The sequence below is a fragment of the Nesoenas mayeri genome (genome assembly GCF_963082525.1).
Source record: "Nesoenas mayeri genome assembly, chromosome: Z".
NCBI lineage: Eukaryota > Metazoa > Chordata > Aves > Columbiformes > Columbidae > Nesoenas > Nesoenas mayeri.
In genome coordinates this window covers 6,694,699-6,722,413 of record NC_137542.1, presented here as the reverse complement: position 1 = coordinate 6,722,413, position 27,715 = coordinate 6,694,699, and positions in this window count along the sequence as shown.

Here is a 27,715-nt window from a genome sequence, read left to right as displayed (position 1 = left end):
AGCAGCCAGGCTGTCTTCAAGGACAGTTATTGAAATCTCAGGTTCCTAAGCTCTGAGGGACATCCAGCTCATGGTATCTCGCAACAACAGACAGACGTACATCAGTCCTGCTCCCGCCATGATCAGCAGCACTGGTGCAACCTTAAATGCACTTCTTGCCTCCCAAGCCACAGCAGAAATCTACTTACCCTGAATTGTCCTGGAATGGCAAAGCTACACAATTACAGCATTGAGCATTTCCCCTCATTGCATATTAAACCACAGCATCAGATTTTATCTGCCGTGAGACTTTGTTCAGGGATTGTCTATCAATGAGACACTTTATCAATGAGACACTAAGAAAAGCTACTTCTCCTGGTCTCATCTCACAAGTACCTTAACCTTTGGGATTTGCCTGGTTGCTTTTACTTCTTCCATTTGAGATGACTTTTTTATGCCTTTTCTATGGTGTTATCCCACAGAGTGCACAATCAGTCATAAACATTTGCTTAGTTTGTTATTAAAAATAAAATTGTGATGTCAAATTTCTTGTAACAGTTTTTGCAGGGAGACATCGAATTCGTTTGTGTTCCATTTTCAAAGCTTCATTGGCTATTGCTTAAAAAATTCCCCATAAAGTTTTTTTGCACATCACTGAATTCTCCTACCACTGTGCAAAGATTTGGAAATATATATGTGTATGTATATATATATATATAAAATTGTACCTCAGTTGTTGTGCGCATCCCTCCATTTTAGGTGTGTAGATACTTGAAAGCATAGACCCTACTGCTGTCAGCATCACCTGTCAGCAGGAAAATATCACATCTGAACTATCACATTCCCATATGAAGAGAATGCCATACATCTAAATGGTTTGTTTGTTGTTTGTTTGTTTTAAGCTTGCTTGTGAAATGATGAGTGGACACTAAGCAGGAAGACCAAATAGTCTGTCCATCAGAGCAATGTCCCTCAGCAGTGCTTAGTTTTCCTTCCTTTTTCAGTAGCTCTAAAGTTAGGCTGGATTGTTTTTGCCCACAGAGAAAGATGCTGGAGAGACCAGTAGGCTGAGGGAGAATGAGAGGCTGGAAAGGAATACAGCGAGACAGCTGACCAAAGCTGACCACAAGGATATTCCACACTATAGGACATCATGTTCAGCAATGAAAGCTAACAGGAAGGAGGAGAAGTGAGGGTGAGATTTGTTATTAAGGCATTTATCATCTGAAGAAACTGCTATGTGTATTGAGGCCCTGCTTCCCAGGAACCGACTGACATCACCTGATGATGGGAAGTGAAGAATAATTTGTTTGTTTGTTTTGCTTCTGTGCACAGCCTTTACTTGTTTTTCATTAAACTGTCTTTATTTTGACACACAATTCTTTCTTCTTATTTTCTCTGCCCTGCCAAATAGGGAGAGTGAGAGAGTAGCTTGGTTGTTCCCTAGAATCCAGCCAAGGTCAACCACTGTATTAGCACAAATAATTAACTTTTATTTATGTCCATATTTTTTATAGAGCAACCTGAACAGACAGTATCATCATTATACAGACAGCTGTGAAGATAAACACTGCATTGACCATCTTCATGCCATGCCTAACAGTCAGCTTAGACTTTGGTAACTACTCACTTAGTGCTTAGACTTGACTGCACTAGTTACAACTTGGCCGAGTTCAGAAATGATTCCTGCTGACCTTGATTCAAGCTTGTTGGTGCTTTAGGGCAAGACCTGGAGCTTCCCTCTGCAGTGTGCAGGGGCTGAGCCTTTGAGGAATCCTGCGTCAGCGTGTGCTTGACCCTCAGCCCGGACTGTGAATGAGGCAGTCTCAGGCTTACAGGCACCCTTGGTCAAGCCCTTTCAAGAAGCAAAGGCAGATATTTTATTCCCTTCCACAGCCTTGTCGCCAGCAACTGCCACTTCTTAACCATTCCTAACAAGCTAAACTGCCTGGTTTAGTTAAGTTTAGGGTGAGCTTGGGTCTTGCTCAAAGGCCAGGAACTAAGCTTAATCATAAGCCACTTTACAGTCCCCCAAAATCAGGGTCTTCTGCATTCATGTACTGCAAGTTAACCCCTAGGTTCACATCATTTCCCTACAAATAGAGTAATCCCAGGATTCACCTGTTCTTGCATTCTGTGTTAGATTAGGGCTTTTTGTTGTGTTTTTTGTTGTTGGATTTTTTTATGAAACTGTCTGCTTCATGTATTAAGTGGTAGCATAATTCTACTAGGCAATTCCTCAGGAGTATTCTCTATAAATAAATTTGTCAACCTTAAGAAAAGCTTCTAACACATATATTCAGATAAACGCTACTCCACGTGAAACTTATTTCTTGTGTCCAAATTACAGCTTGTTGACATTTTCCACTAATTTGTTTCTCTACAACTTTTGCACTTTACATGGCCAAGAAAACACAACCTGCTACTCAAAGTCAACAATTAATTGTTTGACTAATAAAATATTGTGAAGTCTAAGCAACGAATTATGTTAGCCCAGCTGCAATTCTATTAAAACATAGCTAAAATAATTCAGTTATTAAAGCTCATTCTTCATAATGCTAAAATTAAAATGGATACAAACAAGCTTTCCAGTACCTATACCTTTCTGTGGGGTTGTGGTGGCCCATCTGCTCCTACACTCTGACATAGGTTTGAGACATTGACGCATCAGCATCATGAGTCCTCTTCTCAGAGGACTATGATCTCTAGGAGAGGGAGCTCTTCCTTCATGCTCCTGTGTCCCCATTGATTCATCTTTGCATGGTTGCTGACCCAGTTCTCTTGTTTAACCTTCAGTGATTCACAATTCTACATAATATCCAAATTTAGTATATATCATTTGCCAGACACATGGGGTTTTTTTGTTTTATCTGTTATCCAGAAAACTAGCTTTACTTAGTTCCCAAGACTATATTATTTCATTGACCAGCAGTTGGTCACTGGTGAGCTGTCTGTAACCATCGGCCTTTGATCCTTCCACGTCCACAGCTGCAAGGTCTTTGCTGTCACCCAATGCCTGTCACTCTTCTGTAATGCATTCTTGTTCCACTGTTATAGACATCTCATTATTCACCAAATAACTAACAACTTGTTATTATCTCTTGATGAAGAGAAGTGTAACAGTAGAACTTACACTACACAACTGTACACAGCTGAGCAAAACTAAACCAAATTACATAATAATCATCTGATTTCTGTTTCAACTAAACAAGCAGAAAGAAAGCACCAAGCATCTGCCATGAATCAAGACAAAGTCTGACAAATCCCAAGGTCATCATTTTTAGCTTAGTACAAAGCCTTTGACTTGTCACCAGTACGACAAAAACATATTCACTGGGCTACATGGCTTTACATCCTGTGGCTTAGCAGGAACCATATGACTCCTTCAATCTTGATGCAAGAGTTGATCTTCCTATTTTTCTGAGCTAGAAATGAGATTAAAATCCAGTGTGCGACTGACAGTCCTTGAGTAAGAGAAAAAGTTTACAGGAAGAAAACGTGTTTTTTTCCACTCAATTGTATAGAAAAAAAATTGTATGAGTAGTCTTGCTTTGGATTTCTCTTCATCCATCAATGAAGCAAATGACAAAAGTACAGATACACGTAGAATCTCTAAAGTCACTTTTGCACTCAGGACTTCACTACACAAAATGAGTCAGATTTGTGAGTATTCAGTTAATATAAATACGTCTATCTGCTGGTAGGAAAAATGTGTCTTTATTAAAAGAGAAAATTTCTTCCAAAATTTTTATTTCATTGAAATTCATGAGTAAATATATTTAACACATTTTTCCTATATGCACTAAGCATCAGATAAATCAGTGCTTACCTGTCTGAATCACTAAGAAAATAGCCAGTATTTACTCAATCTATATTTTCCTATTAGCTGGACAGTTGGGAACCAAAACGTCCCTAACAGTGTGACTCAAAAAATGATACAAACAAAAGTGTATCTCCATGTTGTGGAAAGATTTGTGTATGAGGAGAATGACACTGTATCCCATTTCCTGTAATACTGAATTCAAAGTACAAAAAATGTGTCAAACTAATAGCCCTAGTGATTAATTATCTCCTTTCCACAGGTGCAAAATAATCTCTAAAAGGACCTGCACTACCTGTGTGCCTCAAAATCCAAACCTACAGACACTGGCTATAGGAATGAGAGAATTTTCAGTCTCCAGCACCATTGAAGTCACCAGAAGTCCTTTCACTGATGCAAACGAGCAGGGGTCTGATCCTGCATTGTACTTCTCCATGACGAGTCCACCATGCAACTGTCAACGGTGCCAGATGTAGTGGTGAAACAGCTACACCCTCAGTATGATGAAGGGGATGCACCATCTCCACCCTGATTTAACCTCAGTTCTGCAGCATTTTATGTCCTCTTAAACCAAACGCAGACCGTTCATTACAAACTCTTCATACTTTAATGCTGAATCCCCAGTCACAACAAATACAATAATATTCTGACATGGTGCGCTGCCTTTTTTTCCCTCTCTCAGATCATCTTTTATGTATTATACCCTGTGGAGAACAGTTGAGTCAAGCCGAAAAATCTTAAACAACAGACCTGCTTGGAACACATGCTGTTGCTGAAGCTGTCGGCCATTTGCACACTGTCATTTGGATCACTTCAGACAGCTCAAACTGTAAATCAAGCTTGTCCATGTTTATTAATTTTGAGACCAGATCCAAATGCTATTGAAGTGAACAGTATTCTGTTAACAGCAGCATCCAGTGTGTTAATCCAGAGGTGCAATGACTTTTGACCACAAAATAAAGCATGGAGGACTTGATTCAAAAGGTATTCAGATGTAAATGCATTCCAGAGTAACGTTATCCATCTTGACACTGCACAAAACTAAGATTTGCACATTGTAATAACTCTCACAAATCCTTTTTCTAGAAAGTAGATAGAAAGCTACCTCAAGTGATACAGATTCCAATAAAATTTCAAGAGAAGTGATGGACTTGTAAGTTAGAATTCGCTTCGAACTAGTTTTCTCCTCAGTCACTCTTGTGCAAAGAGCCCAAACACAGTCACAGACTGGGCTGTGTTCTTTGGGACTAGGGACACAAGAGGAATTCTCATTTGTGGATACAACTACGAGGTCACATAACACTGTGCTAAACAGTCTCCTGGCATGGGCTCACATGTCACAGATAAACATTTGTCCACATTCAGTACTCTAAGTTCATGTAGGTGCACAAACAGATCATGCTGATGAGCACGCTCCGTTCAACAGAGAGTGCAATAAATTATGGTCTTGTTTTGATTGCTAGTTCTCCAGTTTACTACATTGTTTGAATGAAGGGCAAGAAGCAGTAACGTAACAATAGCTCACAAGATCACTTGCTCCAGCTGTAAGACAATGTCCTAACTATGCATACCTACATGTGAGTGCCTTGGCAGGAAAACCTCCATCAATCTGCAGGAGAGTCCTGCTGTGGTGGATATCTGAATTTAATTGCTGCAGATTGATTTGCCCATTACTATGGTGTATGTAGCATTAAACCTTCTGTGCCGTTGTACAAGCCTCCTGAGGACAACGCCAGTCACGCTACTAATCAGACTATGCTGCCTACTTTAAATGGCAAATACAAGTAAAACAGGTCACCTGCTCTTGGATCATCCCCACGTGTCCACCTGGGGTCTGCACCCCCAGCACAGCCTGCAGGCTCCAGACTCCAGCACAGCTCAGACAGCGAATCTGAACCAAGGAAGCCCAGCTGGCACAAACCGTGTTATAGTCATAGACACATTCCCTATAATTAGGACTTCACCACCTGTTCCAGCCTGTAAGTGCAATAAAAGTGAACATAGTTCACAACTCAATCATGTCATAAAGAGTAAAATATAAGTGGTTTAACTGTAGGTCCTTTATTCAATACAGCCACTGTCTTTTCCTTTACAGATGTTTCAAACTCAAATCATGAAAGCATTCTTCTTCTCCAATAGTTATGTAAGAAACCTAAAATCTTTTTTTTTTTTAATTTCTTTTCAAACCCTAATGGAAAATTCAAGGATGTGCTCATAAAAGAACATTTCCTCCTGCTGCCCGAGTTCCATGTGCTGTAGTACAAGACATATTATTCCCCATGCTTCTGTTTTCCAAGCTGCTAACAAAAATTAGTATTCAGCAACCCAACACAGAGCACATCAAACTGGATGTCCATACCCTGGTAGGTAAGCATTAAAAGGACTCAAAAATAAAAATAAAATAAAAATTTAAAAAAAAAAATGGCTCTATTCCACAACCAGGTATACAGACAGAACTGCACTAAAAGAAACAGCAGATATTGGTCCAATCTTATGAATTCAGTAATAAATTTTTCATCTGAGTTATGAAGGAGATTTTATCCAAATACACATGCCCAAAGAACTCCTCTCTGATTTAGGGACTTCTCAAATAACCTGTGCACTGTTTGGCCCCTGAGCTAGAGATGAGGAGGCAGATATTTATACCATCATCCCTGGCCTAGGACCTAAATCAGGAAAGATATTCAACTGGAGGTAGCACCAGCTGGAGGTCCAATTAAACCCAATTATGTACAGAGGATTAAGAGGTGAACTTTTGCCCCATGTGTATTTTCTGCCATCACAGCAGAAATACAGTTACTCCGGGAAAAATACAGTTACTCCGGGAAAAAGATATGAAGCTTAGAATACATATGTTGCAGATGGCTTTGTACACAAACAGTTTTACTGATACAAAGAACACAAAATCAGGTGACTGCAGACATCATGCCAGGGTGGCAGATCTAAGCTTTTTAAAGGGGAGGTTAACATGTTTCTGTCAAATATAATATGAACAGGTTATTTTGTAGAATGTAATGTTATGCATACCTCACCAGCAAAACAATTTACATTTGATGTTAATAGAAGTGTAGAAGTGAACAGGTTTGGCATAAACACAGATTTTTTCCTACCTGGTAGCATTGTCAGGGATGAAGCTCTAATGCCAAAATCCTACAAAAACATGGCTAATGCTATCATCTCACAAAAACAATCTTAATGACTCCGATTTTGTCCAAGGTCAATATGATTATCTGTGTGTTTTTTACTTGATAAAATACCTCACTGTGCTGCTAGCAGTGTAGAGCATTCCCTGATGAGCCTTGCTGTCTTTGCCATCTACCCACATCTGTAAACCCAGAACTCTTTCTTTGCCAAGTGAAAATTCTCTCAGCTCTGGTGCCAGATGCTTCTCCCAACATGGTATTATCACACTGACAGCACTGTGGGTTGCTTTTCCAATGACCAAAACAAACAAACAAACAAACAAAAAATTCCAGGCTTGTTTCATAATTATTTTAAAATTCACACTTTTAAACAGCATACACATACATGCTCTCCCTCCCAGGCCCAAAGAATAAGCTTTCACTGAGGGATAAAATAATCCCATGATACCTGTAATTGCAGGCTATGCCTGTCAATCACAAATTAACCCTCAAAATCTGAATTCAAACCCACAAATTTACTCCCACTTATCCCTGTGACCTATTGTAGAATGGGCTTTTCATCACCAGGGTGTTGTGCATAGGACCACTCATTTTGAAAATACTATCAATTAGTTTTCCTAATTCATACTACTAACAGCATAACACTGTCTGAAATAGCCAATGTGGGACCAGATGTCGCCAAGCTGGGACCAAAAGGCAAAAAAGCAATTAGGGTTTAGTTGTTTATTTTGGTAGGAGACTGGACTGGAGAAAGTGAAGTGCAAGGGCATCACTTGAGGCTGAAGACAAGACACCACCAAGGCCTTGGTGACTGGCATGACCGCCCATTAGGATGTCACCGTGTGGTGGAGGGGAACATCAGGTGGCAGTGGATGGTGACATCACAAGCGATGGACTGTGACCTCACGTCCCTCGCTGCTTATCTTGGGGCGTCAGCAGAGCCTGGCCCAGCCTGGCTCGTGCCTGGACTCCTGCCGAGCAGCTTGCGAGGTCTGGAGGTCTGAGTGAGGCTTCTCGTGGTGCTGGGTGGTGCTTTGGGGGCTGCTGTCAGCAGCTCTCAGTCCCATTCCGGAGCCATCCCTGGTGTTTCCCCGGCCCTGCCTGGTTCAGGCAGCCGGGCACTGCAGACACGCTTGCAGCAGCACAGGTGAGCTGTGTGGGGAAACGTCCCCCTGGGGTGGCCATGGGTGGGTGATGGGGCTCCGGGAGCCATGAGAATGTCCTTCTCGAGGGGCCTGGGCTTTTCTTGCTCTCCTCCCTGGGACAGCAAGTGACCGTGGCCTCTCTCACTTCTGCAGCGTGCAAAACCCTTTGGCAGCGCTGGGAGCAGCGAGTGGGAGCAGCTCCTCAACCTCAGCTCTCATCAACCCGCTGCAGAGCAACACCATGGCCATGGAGCCACAGTGGAGCTGCCCCATCTGCCAAGACACTCGAAATGACATCGCTTCTGCGATGCCCTGCCGCCACCAATTCTGCCTGGGCTGCATCCTGCGTTGGACACAGAGGAAACCAGACTGTCCACTCTGCAGAAGACCCATAGACACTGTCAGGTTTTCTGAGCAGGAAGAAGGCGACTTTCTGCAGTTTGTCATCACACCCTCTGAAGAGTCATCAGATGCCAGCAGCGAGGCAGGAACAGCTCCTGGCAGCCCAGATGAAAACAGCCGCCATCACCCTGTGCCATCCCCTCCCTCTTCTCCCGAGGAGATGGCGTCCCCAGATGAACAGGGGGCTGCAGGGCCACAGGCCGTGGGTGGCCTCCTGCCCGAGGTCTGGGCAGAACTCTTCCAGAGACATGAACATCTCCTGGACCCCGTGCTGCCTTGGCTGCGCCAGCAGCTGGAGGCAATCTATGGGTCCCAGTGGTGGCTTGCAAGGAGTGCAGAGAGCACCATCCTGCACGCCCTGTGTGTCTGCGGTCTGGACGGGGAGGCCATGGTGCAGATGATGCAGGACTACCTGGAGGAGCACACAGAAGAGCTGGTCCATGGTGTGATTTCCATCATTGTGAACCAGTGCAGAGAGGAGGCCCAGAGGCTGCTGCGATCCCAGGCTGCTGGGGAGGAGGAGAACAGCACCGCAGCCACCTCCAGCTCCAGCAGCTCCAGCTCCAGCAGCTCCAGCAGCTCCAGCTGCACAAGCTCCCGGGAGGGGACTCCCAACTCCAGCCTGGACTCCTCCAGCAGCTCTGCAGGCTCTGACATGGAGGAGCAGCCCAGCACATCGGAGGCTGCTCTGCACGGGGTTCCTGGCCGCCCCCCATCTGTGCCCGTCCCTGCAGAGCAGGAGCAGCCCCAGGAGGAGCCGGGGCAGGCGCTGGCAGCAGGTCCCTCTGCTCAGGGCTGCAGCCACAGCCCCTCCGCTCCCGGCTGGGACAGGGACCACTCGCCTGGGGGTCCCCGGCGCCCCCCGAAGAGGAGGAACCCCAACCCCCAGGACTCTCCCCAGCCCTGCAAGAGGCCGCCCCACCGGTGGCAATAGCAAGGCTGCATTAAGTCTATAGTCATGAACATTGAATAAACAACTTTTTGACTGACACAGTTACTGGGTTCTGCTTTCTCTCCCTTCTCCTGATGCTTTTGCTACTTTCCTGTCCCACCACTGGACACAAGCCCTGGAGCCCTAGGGCCATGTTCACAGAGTTGGAAGATGGTGAGGAATGGAAACTGGTTACCTCTCAGGGCGGCAGGCGAACACACCCTTCAGTATCCTCTTCTCCAAGCTCCAGAGCCCCAGCTCTCTCAGCCTTTCCTCACACAGGAGATGCTCCACCTCCTTCAGCATCTTGATGGCTGCGCTGGACCCTCTCCAGCAGTTCCCTGTCCTGCTGGAACTGAGGGGCCACAACTGGACACAATATTCCAGGTGTGGTCTCCCCAGGGCAGAGTAGAGGGGCACGAGAACCTCTCTGACCTACTGACCACCTCCTTCTAATACACCCCAGGTACCATTGGTCTTCCTGGCCACAAGGGCACAGTGCTGGCTCATGGTCATCCTGCTGTCCACCAGGACCTCCAGGTCCCTTTCCCCTGCACTGCTGTCTAATAGGTCATTCCCCAAATTATACTGGAACCCGGGGTTGTTCCTGCATTCTCTGGAGACATTCAAGACACACCTGGACACATTCCTGTGTGATCTACTCTGGGTGGACCTGCCTTAGCAGGGGGGTTGAACTAAATGCTCTCCAGAGGTCACTTCCAACCCCAAATATTCTGTGATTCTGTGAAGCACTGTTCATATGAACACTAATAACACATATGGACCTTGCAGGTATGTTTACAGTGAATGCATAAACTACAACAGCAACAATAAAACAACCAACCAGCTAAACAAACAAAAAACAAAACTCAGAAAAAATATCAGTTTGATGTTCTTTAAAAATTCTCATATCACTTTGTATAAAATTACATTTTTGAAAATATGACCAATTAGATTTCATAATTCATAATAACAGCATATACTCATTTTTTGAATTAAAATATACCACATGACATCTTATGATTTGGAGCCTCCTATCCTGTAAGTGACATGGATAATCAACTTACACACGAAGCAGAACTATGATTCATCAGCAGACCTGCACACCTGAAAAAATCAGGATGCTGGTGATTCTCTTGTGACTGAATCTCATCAAGTTTTTCTCTGTCCTGATCTGTATGAAAAGAAGGGTGACCAGCACATGTTGAGGGATGTTATTCTCCCCAATTCACATGAGATCCCACCTGGGTCTCTGGGCTTCCCAGTAGAAGAGAGACATGGGGCTGTTAAAGCAGCTCCAGAGGTGGGCCATGAAAACGATCAGAGGGATGGAACACCTCTCTTGTGAGCACAGCCTCAGAGAGTACACTCTTAAGGTGTAAGCCAAGACTAAAGTGTTCATCAGGAAGAAGCAAGAGAACTGTTTAGAAACAGGAAAGCTAAGAAGCTGCTGCTTAAACCTCTTCTAAAAGATACAGAAAGGTTATATACTCAGCAGATTAGCAGTTTTTCATCACTGCAATTTCAGGAATGCCATTTTTATTTGAACTTTCATGTGAACCTGAGGTTCCTTAGTCATGAAATGTTACTGGAGAGAAGAACTTGGCTCTGCCCAGCGGGTGTGCAAATCTGGCGTTTCACTGACCCTGGTGACCCGCTAAACCACATACACATTTCCGCTGCTTCTTATCTCTAAGAAGTGAGATGGATTCGGGAGATTTTTCAGACAGAAACAGTAAAATAATGTCTTACCTTTCACAGCTACAAGGTGGGCATGGAACAGAAGAGAGAGTAAATGCTTCTCACAGGTAACAAAGTAATACATACCCATGTGCACTTAATACATACTAGCAAACTGTTTAAATTCAAAGGATACATGCTAGACTCACAGATACCCTTCAATACTTCTTCAGATATACGCAAGCATGAATATACAGTCTCAGTAAGAGGCACATAGAACTTGGTAAAGAGAAATAAACCTTAGTACCCTCATCACTCATCAAAATTACTTTCAGGCTGCTACCCACATTTTTCCAGTGCACTGAAGACACAGTCTGAGGTTTATTCCATTCTTAGTAGGTTTTGCTCTTGTTGTTTTGTTTTCTGTTAAATCTTTGAGGTTTTGAGCTGGTTTGGCTGGGATAGAGTTAATTTTCACAGGAAGCTGGGAGGGGACACAGCCAAGACAGCTGACCCAAACTAGCCAAAGGGATTTTCTATATCATACAATGCCATGTTCAGTGTAAAACTGGGAGTCTGGCAGGGGGAGGGACTCACTACTTGGGGAGTCACTTCTCTCTGGGTCTCTGTTTTTTTCCAGGACCAGCTATTCAGTGTGACCATGTTTGAGCACAAACTGCTGTTTGGGTCTCCACTGTTCTGGGATTGGTTCTACAGGACTGGTGTTCACAATCGCTGCTCAGAGATGGGCTGGCCATCAGTCTTCTGTGCTGGTGAGTGATTGCATCGTGCATCCTTTGCTTTGTATGTTCTTTTATTGTTATTATTATTGTTGTTTATCTTTTCCTTTGCTGTTCTGCTAAACTGTTTTTATCCCAAACCCTGAGTTTTAACTTTTGTTTCCTGATTCTCCTCCACATCCCGCCAAGGGGAGAGTGGGGAATGAGTGAGAAGCCACATGGTTCTTGTTGCAGCTGGGGCTAACCCATGACAGGCTTTGACATTGTGCTATGAATTATTGCTATTGTGTGCCTTTCACAAGGGAAAGCCACCACAGAAGAGATTTACAGAAGATATCTTGATCAGAAGAACCTCATAGTCTCGATACACACGTACGCACTTGACTTCAGTACAAGAAATTACAGAGCCCAATAAGGGGAATTGACTTGAACTGAAATCAGTGATGTGCTAACAAAAAGGTGGAATCTTGCAGAGAAGGAAAAACCTGACTGAACCCAGACAGAAGACCAGTAAGGAGAAAATTTCCCTTAGTGGGAAAAGAGAGTGTGTTTCTTACTGCTTGTCCAAGCTGAAAGCACAGAGATTTGTTTCACATACTTCACTAGAAGTAAAGGCATGCTTTGAAACCCGGTGAAGAGAGATGAACTAGAAGCAAGCACTGCTGCAAACCAGAATAACTTTGATAGGCAGGAGGGAAAAAAAGAAAAAAAATAAAAACAAATGAGGAAATCGAGACTTTTGTGTTTATATTGCCTCCAAAGTTTTAACAAAGAGGAGCACACTTTTTCTAGGAGTGTATGACCGTGTTCTTCCTATTGATGGACCATCTGTTTATGCAGTCTGCTGTCATGAGTTTACTCCTTGCAACAACAAAACTAACACAAGGAGGTGATGATGCTTGTCCTCCACAGACCCTGGAAGCCAATATCCAACTATGCTCCAGAAAGTCTTCTCAATCCCCCACAGGTTATCAAGCTATGATGTCAAACCAGATACACCCACAGTATCAAACTGGTCTTGCCAAAAAGTTCAATTCTTGTCTTGTGTGTTTGTCACCAAAAAATGAACTTTCACAGTAGAAAATTTTAGTGTACTTCACTCCGTGCTTTACTCAAAGTTCAACACAACGATAGAAAACTCTATGTCTTCTACCCAAGAGGTTTTATTCCTTGACATTTCAGTGTCTGAAGCTGTCTGCAGCTCTGAGTTAATTCTGAGAAAAGTTTGTATTCCATTTAAACTGTGGCCAGCATCTTAGAGGAAAACTTATTTCAAAGGCTATGAGTCATTCTCCTCCAAAACCTGCTTGCTATGCAAAAGTTTAACAACTTTCTTTAGCAATAAGCATTTCCTTGTCAAAAACTTGCTCTTCCAGAACATATCCATTATGGATTATTTAAGTAAGACAATGCTAATAAAAAGCATTCATTACTGTTCAGTCTCCGCATTTGCCTTATTGTTTCTTAGCTCTTGAGTTTGTGAACAATAACACCCTCAATAGAGGCTAATGAAAGTTTTTATTACTGCAGTTAAGCTAGTACATATAACTAGAAATGAAAAATGCTAAAATATCTTTAAAGTACTAATGATTCTTTTCCAGAACTTCTATTGAGACTATTTTTTTTTTGCCAGTGACCATATAAAATAATGAATTTATTTTTATTCTATTATTCATTCTAGATTTCACATTTTCACTTTATCTGAAAAAGTTATTTATTTCACGTTAGACATTAAAAGTGGTTTTACATCGCTAACAATAACTAACAGATGTTGATGCTCAGCCAAATTATTTTATGTATTGAAAATTAAATTTAATCATTCACTGTCTATGGTTTTCCCACTGTGAGGGAAGTCTCAAGAGTATATCCGTAAAGGCCAAAGCAGGTGTGTGGCTCAGGGCCTTGAGAGAATGTGGAGACGCTCAGAGAAAACACCCTGCTCCCACACAACAGGACAGCACTTCCAGAGACTGACAGTTCAGTTTGCAGTCCTGAGGACCAGGGAAAAGATATTTGTTGTATCTTCATCTTCGCATTACACTGTATACACACCAAGATAAACATTTCAGATACCACATGTTCAGGCGTTAATGGAATGGTTGAAAAGGTGTAGTGATTGTAGAGATGAGGAAAAAGAAAATTCCGTGTTTGTCTGATACAAGGACTTGAAAGTGTTTAATACAATCTCCGGGAATTTTCAGATTTTCAGCAACTTCACACTTCGCTGTAGGACAAAATGCAAGCTCGAGGCATACCTGCGATGGAGGAGAATTTTTGAGGGAATTGCTGCCCAAAGCTACAAATAAAACTGGTTTGTGTTCATGACTAAAGAATTCATTAGCGATAAAAAAATAGAAAATGTCTGTTGTGCAGTTTTTTGTGGATAAAGAAAATTAGTACATATAATATACAACACAATCCTTCTATGACTGCAAAGCAAATCCTGTTTAAGGACTGAGACATCCAGTCTCCCTTCTCTAGCAGAAAATTTGCTAGATCACAAAATTAAATTTTTGCCATAGGAGAAAATCCTAAATTTTGAAATTGTATTATTTTTTCAAGTCTGAGAGAACTATATCTTAAAGCAACTGGACAACAAACATTGTGCGGGGGAGAAAGAGTTTGGGGCCAGCCCAGGGGTCACAGCAGGGCCGGGCAGCTGCAGGGACCAGGAGCAGAGGTGGCACCGTGCGGCAAGAGCAGCATCCCCATGGCAGGCACACACACCTGTCCTGGCTCCTCGCACCCCTGCATCACAGCTCAGCTGGGCTCCTGAACACCAGACCCAAGGGTTGACGGCTGCCCCATGCCCAGGCGGCCTTGAGCAGCAGCTGCCTCAGCTGGGATACTGCTTCTTGAATTATGTTTTTCTTCTTGATCCATCCCTTTCACAAAGAGAAAGTTGTCAGGTTGCTCCCATGGTCTCGAGTGTTGGCAACAGCTTGACTGAGATAATCATCTTGCACAAAGGAAGAAATACAAACCATTCTGTTATGTTGTAGTGAAAGTTCTGATGATGTGTGGTGAGAAGAACAGCATCTGTACCAGTTAAATCTCTATTAAAAAAAGAAAACAAGGTCTCAAAAGTATTTCAACTTGAACCAAAAGAAGGCAGGAAAAGCAGCTCTTGAAGGAAACAGTAATTTCTTATTCTCTCTTTTTAGTACAATAATCCAAATTATCTGCTGACAGAGCCATCTAAACTTATGACATGGGAAGGGTTGCCAGAGGTGAGTCTGTGCTGCCCATGACAGCAAGACATGAAATCTTTCTTCAAGTGTACTTGTATGATCATGCTTTTCAGGTTCTCCTCTCTTTTACTCTCCTTATCTTGTCATCAGTGTCTTCTGGAAAGAACTGATCATTTCATTGCAACCACTCTTTTAAAAATTCAGTAGTTTATTTTGTCTTTTTGAACACTTTTTTATCCATTTTGGAGCAGGACTGTATTGTTAAGGTTTTCGGAAGCAAGAATTCACCTCCACTACCCAAAACTGTGTAAATATATGTCTGTGTGTATGTGCGTGATTTAGCTCTACATTAGAATAATTATTTTTATTGATACCTCCCTAGCCTGTTCTTCAGAGCCAGTGGATAAAGCCTGATTTCCTCCTCAAGCTGGAGAGCTCAAGACACTCTTGTAATATAACACACCTGTATCCACTATTTTAAATATATTAAACTGTGGTACTGCCACTCATTAAATCTCATGTTTTCTTTGTTTTACCTCCACAAAACCCCAGAGGAAAAGCCAGGGAGGCGGGGGGGTGGAAATGGTAGAAAAACTAGGCTGAACTGTATGGAAATTCTACAGACTGTCACAGGATGAGAGGAAATTAGGAGGCAACTACTCCTCCTAGGTCCTACATGGAGAAAATGCTGTAACTGACCTCGTTTGTTTCTGTTGTGCAAAACTGACCAGTCACCTATGTGTAAATTTAATTGACTACTCAGACCTTACAGTAAATGAACATCCAAAAAAAAAATCCAGCAAACAAGAACTTTCATTCTTGAAAAGACAAGTTGCACATTTAATGGGAACCCTATAACCATGAGATGTATAGAGAAAACAAGTTCTGAGCTGCCTCTTCCAGTCTCAAAGGCACTGAATGGAAGTGATTAGTAGCTACTACAGGATGCTATGCCTATAGGTTGAATAGCACTGGACCTAACACTGACTTTGGGGAAGCCCAGTAACTACAAGCCTCCAGCCAGGCCTTCTGGTATTACATTATTTTCCTATCCCTCATATGCTGTACCTCTCCTTTTCCTCCTGCTCTCCTGTTATAACACTCATTTCTACGATGATTCATAGGTCTATTTTTCCCTCCATGATTAAATGACCTCTTATTGGTCTTCAGGTTGTAAATTTCCACTGATTCTAAACTGTATGGTTTTCAGTTTTCTGTTATGCAGAAATTGTGTGATGTGTTAGCAGAATTTTCCTCTTCTTGCTTGAGTAATGTTGGGTCAGTCTTTCACTCATTACTTCTCTATGAGCATCACACAGGTGCTTTTTCGGAACCTTTTCCTTTGCTGGGGCTTCAGCCCCATTTCCTGTGAGAGAAGGCTCTGCCAACATGGCCCTGGGGCTCCAGGAGCTCTTGGCTGATGGCAGAACCAGGGGACAGCGAAAGACATGAGGCGAAGGGATAGAAAGCAGAACCCAGTAACTGAGTCAGTCGAAAAGTTGTTTATTTCAAAGTTAATGACTAAAGATTTAATGCAGCCCTGCTATTGCGACCGGCGGGGCGGCCTCTTGCAGGGCTGGGGAGAGTCCTGGGGGTCAGGGTTCCTCCTCTTTGGGGGGCGCCGGGGACCCCCAGGCGAGTGGTCCCTGTCCCGGCCGGGAGCGGAGGGGCTGTGGCTGCAGCCCTGGGCAGAGGGACCTGCTGCCACCGCCTGCCCCGGCTCCTCCTGGGGCTGCTCCTGCTCTGCAGGGACGGGCACAGATGGGGGGCGGCCGGGAACTCCGCACAGAGCAGCCTCCGATGTGCTGGGCTGCTCCTCCATGTCAGAGCCTGCAGAGCTGCCGGAGGAGTCCAGGCTGGAGTTGGGAGTCCCCTCCCGGGAGCTTGTGCAGCTGGAGCTGCTGGAGCTGCTGGAGCTGCTGGGGCTGGAGCTGCTGGAGCTGGAGGTGGCTGCGGTGCTGTTCTCCTCCTCCCCAGCAGCCTGGGATCGCAGCAGCCTCTGGGCCTCCTCTCTGCACTGGTTCACAATGATGGAAATCACACCATGGACCAGCTCTCCTGTGTGCTCCTCCAGGTAGTCCTCCATCATCTGCACCATGGCCTCCCCGTCCAGACCGCAGACACACAGGGCGTGCAGGATGGTGCTCTCTGCACTCCTTGCAAGCCACCACCGGGACCCATAGATTGCCTCCAGCTGCTGGCGCAGCCAAGGCAGCACGGGGTCGAGGAGGTGTTCTTGCCTTTGGAAGAGTTCTGCCCAGACCTCGGGCAGGAGGCCACCCACGGCCTGTGGCCCTGCAGCCCCCTGTTCATCTGGGGACGCCATCTCCTCGGGAGAAGAGGGAGGGGATGGCACAGGGTGATGGCGGCTGTTTTCATCTGGGCTGCCAGGAGCTGTTCCTGCCTCGCTGCTGGCATCTGATGACTCTTCAGAGGGTGTGATGACAAACTGCAGAAAGTCGCCTTCTTCCTGCTCAGAAAACCTGACAGTGTCTATGGGTCTTCTGCAGAGTGGACAGTCTGGTTTCCTCTGTGTCCAACGCAGGATGCAGCCCAGGCAGAATTGGTGGCGGCAGGGCATCGCAGAAGCGATGTCATTTCGAGTGTCTTGGCAGATGGGGCAGCTCCACTGTGGCTCCATGGCCATGGTGTTGCTCTGCAGCGGGTTGATGAGAGCTGAGGTTGAGGAGCTGCTCCCACTCGCTGCTCCCAGCGCTGCCAAAGGGTTTTGCACGCTGCAGAAGTGAGAGAGGCCACGGTCACTTGCTGTCCCAGGGAGGAGAGCAAGAAAAGCCCAGGCCCCTCGAGAAGGACATTCTCATGGCTCCCGGAGCCCCATCACCCACCCATGGCCACCCCGGGGGACGTTTCCCCACACAGCTCACCTGTGCTGCTGCAAGCGTGTCTGCAGTGCCCGGCTGCCTGAACCAGGCAGGGCCGGGGAAACACCAGGGATGGCTCCGGAATGGGACTGAGAGCTGCTGACAGTAGCCCCTAAAGCACCACCCAGCACCACGAGAAGCCTCGCTCAGACCTCCAGACCTCGCAAGCTGCTCGGCAGGAGTCCAGGCACGAGCCAGGCTGGGCCAGGCTCTGCTGACGCCCCAAGATAAGCAGCAAGGGACGTGAGGTCACAGTCCATTGCTTGTGATGTCACCATCCACCGCCAGCTGATGTTCCCCTCCACCACACGGTGACATCCTGATGGGCGGTCATGCCAGTCTCCAAGGCCTTGGTGGTGTCTTGTCTTCAGCCTCAAGAGATGCTCTTGCACTTCACTTTCTCCAGTCCAGCCTCCTACCAAAATAAACAACTAAACCCTAATTGCTTTTTTGCCTTTTGGTCCCAGCTTGGCGACATCTGGTCCCATATTGGCTATTTCAGACAGTATTATGCTGTTAGTAGTATGAATTAGGAAAACTAATTGATCGTATTTTCAGTAATGTAATTTCATACAAAGTGATATGAGAATTTTTAAAGAACACCAAATTGATATTTTTTGTGAGTTTTGTTTTTGTTTGTTTAGTTGGTTGGTTGTTATATTGTTGCTGTTGTAGTTTATGCATTCACTGCAAACAAGAGAATCACCAGCATCCTGATTTTTTCAGGTGTGCAGGTCTGCTGATGAATCATAGTTCTACTTCGTGTGTAAGCTGATTATCCATGTCACTTACAGGATAGGAGGCTCCAAATCATAAGATGCCATGTGGTATATTTTAATTCAAAAAATGTGTATATGCTGTTATTATGAATTATGAAATCTAATTGGTCATATTTTCAAAAATGTAATTTTATACAAAGTGATATGAGAAATTTTAAAGAACACCAAACTGATATTTTTTCTGAGTTTTGTTTTTGTTTGTTTAGTTGGTTGGTTGTTATATTGTTGCTGTTGTAATTTATGCATTCACTGCAAACATACCTGCAAGGTCCATATGTGTTATTAGTGTTCATATGAACAGTGCTTCACAGAATCACAGAATGTTTGGGGTTGGAAGTGACCTCTGGAGATCATCTAGTCCAACCCACCTGCTCAAGCAGGTTCACCAGAGCAGATCACACAGGTGGGTTTGAATGTCTCCAGAGAAGGAGACTCCACAACCTCTCTGGGCAGCCTGTTCCAGGGCTCTGGCACTCTCAAAGTAAGGAAGTTTCTCCTCATATTCAGATGGATCCTCATGTGTTTCAGTCTGTGCCCATTTTCCCTCATCCTGTTGCTGGGCACCACTGAAAGGAGTCTGGTCCATCCTCTTGACACCCACTCTTGAGATATTTATAAACATTGATGATAATCCCTCTCAGCTTCTCTTCTCCAGGCTGAAAAGATCCATCTCTCTCAGTCTCTCCTCATGAGAAAGGTGCTCTGGGCCCCTGATCATCTTCGTAGCTCACTGCTGGACACCTTCCAGTAATTCCTTGTCCTTCTTAAACTGGGAAGCCCAGAACTGGACACAGTACTCCAGATGTGGCCTCACCAGGGCAGAGTGGAGGGGAAGGATAATCTCCCTCGACCTGCTGGTCAGTTTTCCCAATGCACCCCAGGAGACCATTGGCCTTCTTGGCCACAAAAGCACATTATTGACTCAGGATCAACCTAGTGTCCACCAGATCTCACAAGCCCTTCTCTGCAGTGCTGCTTTCCAGTAGTTCAACCCCAACCTGTTCTGGTGCCTGGGGTTATTCCTCCCCAGGTACAGTACCGTACCCTTCTCTGCCCAGTCCTCCAGCCTGTCCAGGTCTTGCTGAATAGCAGCACAGCCTTATGGTGTGTCAGCCCTTCCTTCCAGTTTGGTATCAGGCACCAAGGTAAGTCATAGTTTCCAAAGGCCTCTTTATTATTCTTTTCAAAAATGGGTGTAGTTACTCTTTTTCCTGTCACTGAGGACTTGGATGCAGAGAAGCTGTACTCTGAGGTACCCTGTGCCCTAGAAGGGACACTGCTCTTTCTGTTGCATGGCTTGTCATGACTGGCTGCCAGCACCAGTGGCCGTGGCCAGTTTGCCCAGAAACCCCCCGACCAGGGGCTGCAAGACTCCCCCTGTGCCCTTGGCTGTAGAGAAAGGCAGAACAGGCAGCAGTAGGGTCACTCCAGCTGGGCATAGGCACTAGCAGCCTTTATTTAGCACTTTCCCCCTTGCAGACAAGCTCCTTGCCCTGACCATTTGTTGCTGACAGCTCTCCTGCTGGTAAAGCTGGCTGCTGTGGTGGCTCAGGCTCCTGCCCAGTGACTCTTGGGGGCTGCTCGCAGCTCGTTGGCATGGCTGAGAGTTCCTGGGCTTTGCCACGGCGGTCAAACAGCTGCTTCTTCTCCCCCTTGCTAAAGGAGCAGCAGAAAGGGCCTCAGCTCTGTGGCTGGGAAGAAAGGCTTACAACACCCAAAGCCTGGCTCAGGCCAGGAGCTCCTGGAGGTGCTGCTGAGGGCAATGGCTGCTTTGTGTGTTGTCTCATGGGCCCCCGTGCCCCAACCCCTCTGCAGCCACGGGTAAAGCAGAGTAGGGCTGAGAGCTGGGGACAGAGCAGCCATCGCAGCTGCCGTGCCTGGGAGTTGCTGCTTGAGGAGAGCAAGCGCAGGCTGCCGGCTTTGGGAAGGCAGAGCCCAGCAGCTAAGCCAGCCTTTCATCTTTAGCTTACATGCCTCTGGTGCTGGAGCCACCCAAAGCTTTCCCTGGCCTCTGCGGGAGCTGGCACACACTTACACTTCCCATGCTGTCTTCAGGGGGTGCAGCTCTACCTGCCCCTCTGCTGTTCTCTGCCTTGTAGGGCTTGGGTATCTCTCATTCTTCTGGAACCTCTCCTTCAGCTTCTCGGCATAGGCCTTTCTCAGGAGGTGGGGAGGGCAATAAGGATCCTCGTACACATAGCGGCAGAGGCTCTGCAAAGGCAGAAGAGGCTCTCCTAAGGCACTGCCACTGGTAGCTGGGGCTGCACCAATGGCTTCAGCCCAGGTGCGGCACTTGCAGAGTCTTGGATTAGTTTTCACAGCACAGATGCTGTGATTCTGTGATTCTGTGAAGTACGGAAGTGAAACAGACTGCCAGTGTCACAGCCAACTGCACGCTTCAGCCTGGGGCATTAGGGACAGCTGCTCTTGGAGAGCAATGTGCAGGGCATGGGCAGACACCAGACCCTGCCTGGGCAACTGGCCATGGCACTGCTGCCGTGCCTGTGCCAGGAAACCTGCCCTGCTCCCCTCCCAGAAAGGGGAAATGTGCTTTTCTTGGAGACTGAGAAGCTCATGCCATACCTGGCCTTGCTCCATCTTCTTCCCTGCTCTGCTAGCATGGTATTTGAGCCACACTTCTGCCTCCACCTCTTGGCGCTTCCATGCCATCAGCAGCTGGAGACGTTTCTCTGCCTTGTCGGCGCTTGTTCCCTGGAGGCCACACACATATTCAGCCTTAGTCCCCTTGGGCTTGGGCAGGGCAGGAGGGCTGGGACGGTGGCCAGCTCTTGCTGCCTCTTCTGCCCCAGCCCACAGCCCAAAATGTGACACTGACTGGCAATCCCTGCAGCGTACCATTCTTGAGGACTGCAGAACACCCCCAGGGAGCTGCTCAGTTGTAGGTCTGGACTGCTTCAGCTCCTCCTGGGATGCCTCGATTACTGGCAGGAATCTGAAGAGGTATTGGCAGGCTGAGCTTCTGGGAGACCAGTCTTAGCTGGTTGCTCTGGGATGGGCTCGCATTCTGCTCCCCGTCACTGGCACCATCAGACGGGTTGGCAGGAGGACAACATGTCCAGCAGGACAACTTCTTGCAATGTCTCCAGGACCTTCTGCATCAGCAGAGGCACCCCAGCCAAGGAAAACATCTCACTCACGTTACAACAAGGGCATGGTGTGCCTCTGAGACCCCACACCACTCCTCCCGCATGCTCACCTGGTTTGGCCAGGTTTCCTGGCTTTAATCCACCCAACTGCCCTTGCCAGCTGCCTGGCAATAGAAACCCTTCGCCGAGCCAGGAACACCGGATCCAGCACACTCACTGCAAGAGGGAGGCAAGAGAACAGCATAAGGGCACCTTTGGGACCACGCAGGCCAGCGGGAGCAGCAGACCTGCTCTGTCATGCCACGCAAGGCTCGCTGAGAGTTCGTGCTACCCCTGGGAACCACGTGTCCACGGACGTTCTTGTCCCTTGCCCACATTGGGTCTGTTCTAGCACAGAACTCCTCCTGAGCCACCCGCCTCCCTGGCACATGGTTGTTTTCCTGCTCTCTCTCACACCTCTGGCAGCAGCAGGGACCCACCACTGGGAACTGGGAGGTGCTGGGGAACCCCAGGGGCCCGCTGGGCAGATACAACTATCCCATCACAGGTGAGTTCTCCTCCTGACATCCCAACACATGGTTTGCAAGAGCAATGTGGGCCTGGCCTGACCTCGCCAACAACTGCAGGTAGAGCTGCTGGAAGGCAGCCCCCAGGCAAAATGGGAGGCAGAGCCCTCGGCTCTGTTTCGCAGTGTGGGGCTGTCCAGCTCAGAGCCTCTTGCACAACAGGTCACCCCACATGGACTAGGATGGGTGCCCAGGCTGAAAGAGCTGCCTCCTCCTCCGCTACACCCAGCAGAGCCACCTTGGCTCTGCTGCCCTGGCCAGGGCAAGAGGAGCGCTCACAGCCCCCTGTCAGCACTCAGCTGGGAGTCACCTCTGCGGGCACCCCTGCCCCACGGCGCCGAGTCCCTCCTGGGCTTCAGAGATATCACAGAGGCCGATGCTTGGTGAGGGATCTCGCGTGCAAGCCTGCAAACAAGAAGGCACCAGCTGGGCAAGAGAACACCATGCTCCCTTGGGGCTGACACTGCTAAGCTGCTGGCCGGCATCTTGAGGAGCCGCTGCCAAATCCTTGAAGGACGCAGCTCTCTGTGGGACATGAGAGGCCCTGCACTCTCCATCAGCCCCTGCTGTGCTTCCCTCGTCTTCCTGCCAGAAAGCTGATGGTTCCAGCACACACCTTCCTTGCTGCCCCCACAGACCCTCCCACCTCTCTCAGAACACATCAAGAGCAGCCTGGCTGCTTTGTAAACTCTCTCCAAGCTGGAAAGGAGCAAGCGGTGGGCAGACCAGGAAGCCCTCCTGGGTCTTGCCCAAGTTTGGCAGGAAAGGGACCTTGGCAAGAGGCTGTCCCCACAGCAGGGGCTGAGCCGCTGCTCCCTGGACCAGCCGACAGTTGCAGAAGCCATCCTGCTCACCTTGGCAGTGTGATGACCTCATCTCGGCTGAAACGACTAAAATTGTTTTTGCCTGCGAAGGCCACCAGACGCATTATCTTGGGGTCCTGCAAGTGGAAAGAGACCTCAGCAGGTGCCCTCAGGAATCCTGGCATCACCTTCTCCCTTGATGAGAAGTAGCCCTTCCTCAGAGGGCCCAAGGCGCTACCAAGACATGGCCCAGCTCATCAAGAGCACACCTAGGCCAGGTGGCAAGGTGACAGCAAGCAAGAGAAAGCAGCTGGAGAGAGCTCTGACAGCATTGTCACAGAGCCACGAGGAGGAGCCCAGAGAAATGACCAGCTCACCCCTATGAGAGCTGCCAGCATGTTGCCTGTCGTGTCCAGCTCCAGCAGGCAGTCATCAAAGAAGGTCATGCTGATTGTTCTTCTTCGCACAGCAAGGATGCCGATGCCTCTGAAGGAGAATTCCACCTCCTTCTTGTCTCGGATGGCCCCAGCAAAGAACAGCAGGGTCTCGTGGATGCACCGCTCCACGATTTCTGAGCGGAAGTGGATGGCTGTGGCAATCTCCTCAAAGTCCAGCTGAATGAATGGTGTCTCATCTAGGAAACAAGTGCAAAGCAACAAAGTTCACCCCCAGCGTGGTTCAGCTGACTATGAGACCAGGTGTCATCAGTGCCCAGCCCTCGGGCAATCGTCTCCCAGAGAGTGCTTCCCTTTCAGCTTCAGCCATGTCTCCAGAATGGACCTAATGGACATGGGAAGGCAAAGAGAAGCTTTGGCTCCTGCTGCGAGCAACCATCTGGAAGGTAAGATGAGCTGGGGAGATTAGATTGTCTCCCTAGGCACAGGCAGGGTGCTGGGCCACCATACCTGTGCCCACGCTCAGTGCTCTCCAGCTTGGAAGAGCCTTTGCTCTGCCATGCCACAGAGGTTGTCAGTGCCAAGCCAAATGCAAGGGCTCTGCAGGGGAAACACCTGTCTTCTTACCAGGAATTTTGGTCTTCGCACACTTGAGCTTGTAAAATTTCTTCAGAAACCTGCATGGCTGGAACACGGGTCTCTCAATAGCCAAAACCTGGCCCTCTGTCACCGAGGCTTGTGCTGGGACAAGTGCAAATGTCCCAACTCCAATCTCCACTGCCTGAAAACACAAGCAAGAAGACGGAGTGCTGGCAGGGCTGTGCAGAGGTGGGAAGGCTGCCAGGTGACTGGCGTGGTTCTGGGGATGGCACTTTGTGCCCAGCACTGCAGGGCCAGAGAGGCAGGATGGGGCGCGGGCAGGAGGCAAGGCTCACCCTCTTCTGTGAGAGCTCTTTCCTGATGTACTTAGATGCAGAAGCCCAGACTTTGCAGATCTCTGAAAAGCAAAGGAAAGACCAGCCACGCTCTGAGTCAGCAACAGCACAGCATCCAGCACCCATGTAGGCTGCAGCAGAGTCACTCATCGATCCCTTGCCCTGAGCAAACACTTGTACCACTGGGGCTGCCCCATTGCATTCTTCACCCCCCCCGGCTCCAAGAAGCCCACCCTGTGACCAGGACAGGCCTGAGGAGGAAAAGTAGGTATCAGTTATATTTTGGGGAGAGGCATCCCGCCCTTTGACATGGCCAGAGGCCTGTATTATCATAGTCACCCTTGAGCCCGAAGGCACCATCAGGCAGGGCTTCCCCGGCAGCTGCTGCTCTCCTCCAGAAGACCCTGCTACAGCCCCAGCCCCAGCTTCAGAGTTTCCACATCTTGTCTCCACTTCATCTTGTCTCCAGTGGTGCTCCTGCAAGGGTCCCCAGAGCCTTACCATTGGTGGTGAGCTCCCTGAGGGTTGGGAGATCATCAGGCTCCAAGGGTTTAAGCAGCAGGTACTTGATCATCTTCGCCTCTGTGCTCTGCAGCTGCTGGGGCAGAGGTGCTTGTCCTTCTGCAAAACCTCTCTGCTCCTCTCCTCCTCCTCACCACTTCCCCAAATGTCATCCCCAATGCCCTCCCACAGCCTCTTCTGGGCTCCTCCCAGCTCCTGCGCTGGAGAGAGCAGCCCTGGTATTGCCCAAACCTGGTGGAAGGCTGTGGTCCCGGGACACAGTGGGGACAGGGAGTTGTCACTGTTATGTGTGTGCCCACTGTGATGCCACCCCACGTCACACAGGGCTGTGTGACCCAACGCGTGCTTGGCCCCAGCATGGGCAGGGCAGCCCCGCTGGGCACCTGAGGCTGCTGCGCTGACACTCCCACCTGCAGATCTCACCTCAGCCCCTCGGCTGGTGTCACCATGTCATTGCCAGGTGGCAACTAAATACTGCTTAGCGAAAAGGAAGACCAGGGACATTGGGGACCAGGGGTGCTCTTAACTACTGGTGACCACCGCGCCCCTTGGTCCCCAACCCAAAGCACGGCTTATTGGGCAGGAGATCTTAATCCCTTGAAACAGGGAGATCCTCTCACCATAACAGGGTCAATGGATCAATTGGTAGAAAATGTACAAAAAGCAGCACATCTGCAAATGAGCTTAAACACAGACAAGAGTCTCCTACGATGATGCCTCTTGACCCTGAACGGATGACACTCCTGATAAGAGATCTCCCTGAACCTCTAGAACCTATTGGCATACCACTGCAAAGCACTATCAAGTCAGTACCTCAAAGTGAAAGGGTCTCAGCCACTTTAGAAGGGTTGGTAAGCCCTGATTGTAGTACTCAAAGGACAAAGGTATGGACTTGTGGAGAGGTCGCTCAAGAGTTGATTAATTATGGGCAGAAATATGGTCCAGTTAATTCAAAAAGTTTAAGGCCTATGTTAAAAGACCCATGTATCTGGGTAGATAAAACCATTTATAAGAACCACCAGGCATTCAGTCAGTGACTCAATAGGAACAAAATAACTCTTGTTAAGCCCTCAGGCGAGAGGGACATTATCGAGTGAACAGAATAGTCAGAATAGTCTTTGGACTAAGGGATGGAGGTATTCCCCGAGGTCTGATAGACAGATTAACAACTGATAAAATTGAAAAACTAGCTTTAGGATGACCCAAAAAACCTTTGCCCAAATTTGGAGCACCAAATCCAAGTGCCCCCTTGGCGGATTTAGTTGATTTCACTGCCCTTGCCAAACCAATGGAAAACTAACTCCTTTGCCCTGTAACAGTGAGCAGCAGGGCAAAGGGTGGATAGTAGACAGTTCACTGTAAGCCATTGAGGCTATTTGCTAGTCACCTGTCCTGAAGCCTCGCTATAACATCAGCCAGCTCTCCAAGTACCCTTGGATGAATCCCATCAGCCCCATTGACTTACAAGGATTTAGCTGGAGCAGCCAATCCCACGTTAGTTTGGGGTTGGCTGGCAGTTTATCATTCTCACGGCCATGGTTCTCTAGCCCGGGGCTCTGGTGGTCCCAGGGGCCATCATCAGTGTTGAAGACTGAGGTAAAGAAAGCATTAAACATCTCTGCTTTGACTATGTTCCTATTTGTGAGGTGACCACACTCGTCAAGTAACGGGTCAATGTTGTTTCTGGCTTGCCTTTTGCCATTTTTAAATGGCCTTTTTATTGTCCCTCACAGTACTGGCCAGCTTCATCTCTAACTGAGCTCTGGACACATGGATTTTTTCCCTACAGTGCCAAGAAGCATCTGTGCAGTCCTCCCAGGCCGCCTGGCTTTGCTTCCACTGGCCATACATATTTTTTTTGCCTTAGTTTTAGAAGAAGATCCTTGCTCAGCTAAGCCAGCCTTCTGCCTCACCTGCTTGACTGTCAACATTTTGTAATTGCCTGCTCCTGTGCTTTTAGAAGGTGGTACTTAAACAGTGACCAGCACTGATGGAACCCAGCACTTTCAAAAGACTTTTTTTCTAGGGGACCTTACTACTCTGAGCAACTTGAAGTCTGCTCTCCTCACATCTACAGTTGAGGTCTTGCTGGCATTTTTCCTTAGCATAGATTTTAAATCCTACTCCTTCATGATCGCTGTGGCCAAGGCAGCCACCTATTGCCACGCCACCCATGAGACCCTCCCTGTTAATAAGGAGAATATCTAGGGATATCTAGCTTTCCTGGTCACACATCTCGTCACCTTTTGGAGCTGAGGACATGCATGGGACTGCCACAGGGAGGCCAGAGGTGACCTCTAAGCCTGGTCATTCCTGCACCACCAGGAGCTGGTGGACACCAATCTGCATAGCTCAGGGAAGCCTGGACCCCTCTGGGGGTCAGAGCCACCCAAAGCTTTTCTCAGTCTCTGCAGTAGCAAATACACACTTGCTCTTCCCTCATCTCTCACTTTTCCTCCCCGAAAGAAAACACGCCAGCAGCTTCCTGGGCCTGGCAAAGGAGGAGCACTCTCCTGCTCATTACAGCCCCTCATCAAGTGTTAACAAGAGCCTTCCCTGTCAGTGCTGCCTTCCCAGTCACTGCTGAAGGGCAGCCATTGCTGACAGAAGAACAAAGCCTTTTGTAGCATGGGGACTCCCCTGGACATCCCAGGACAACAGTAGCACAGGGAGAACACACACACTATGGAGGCAA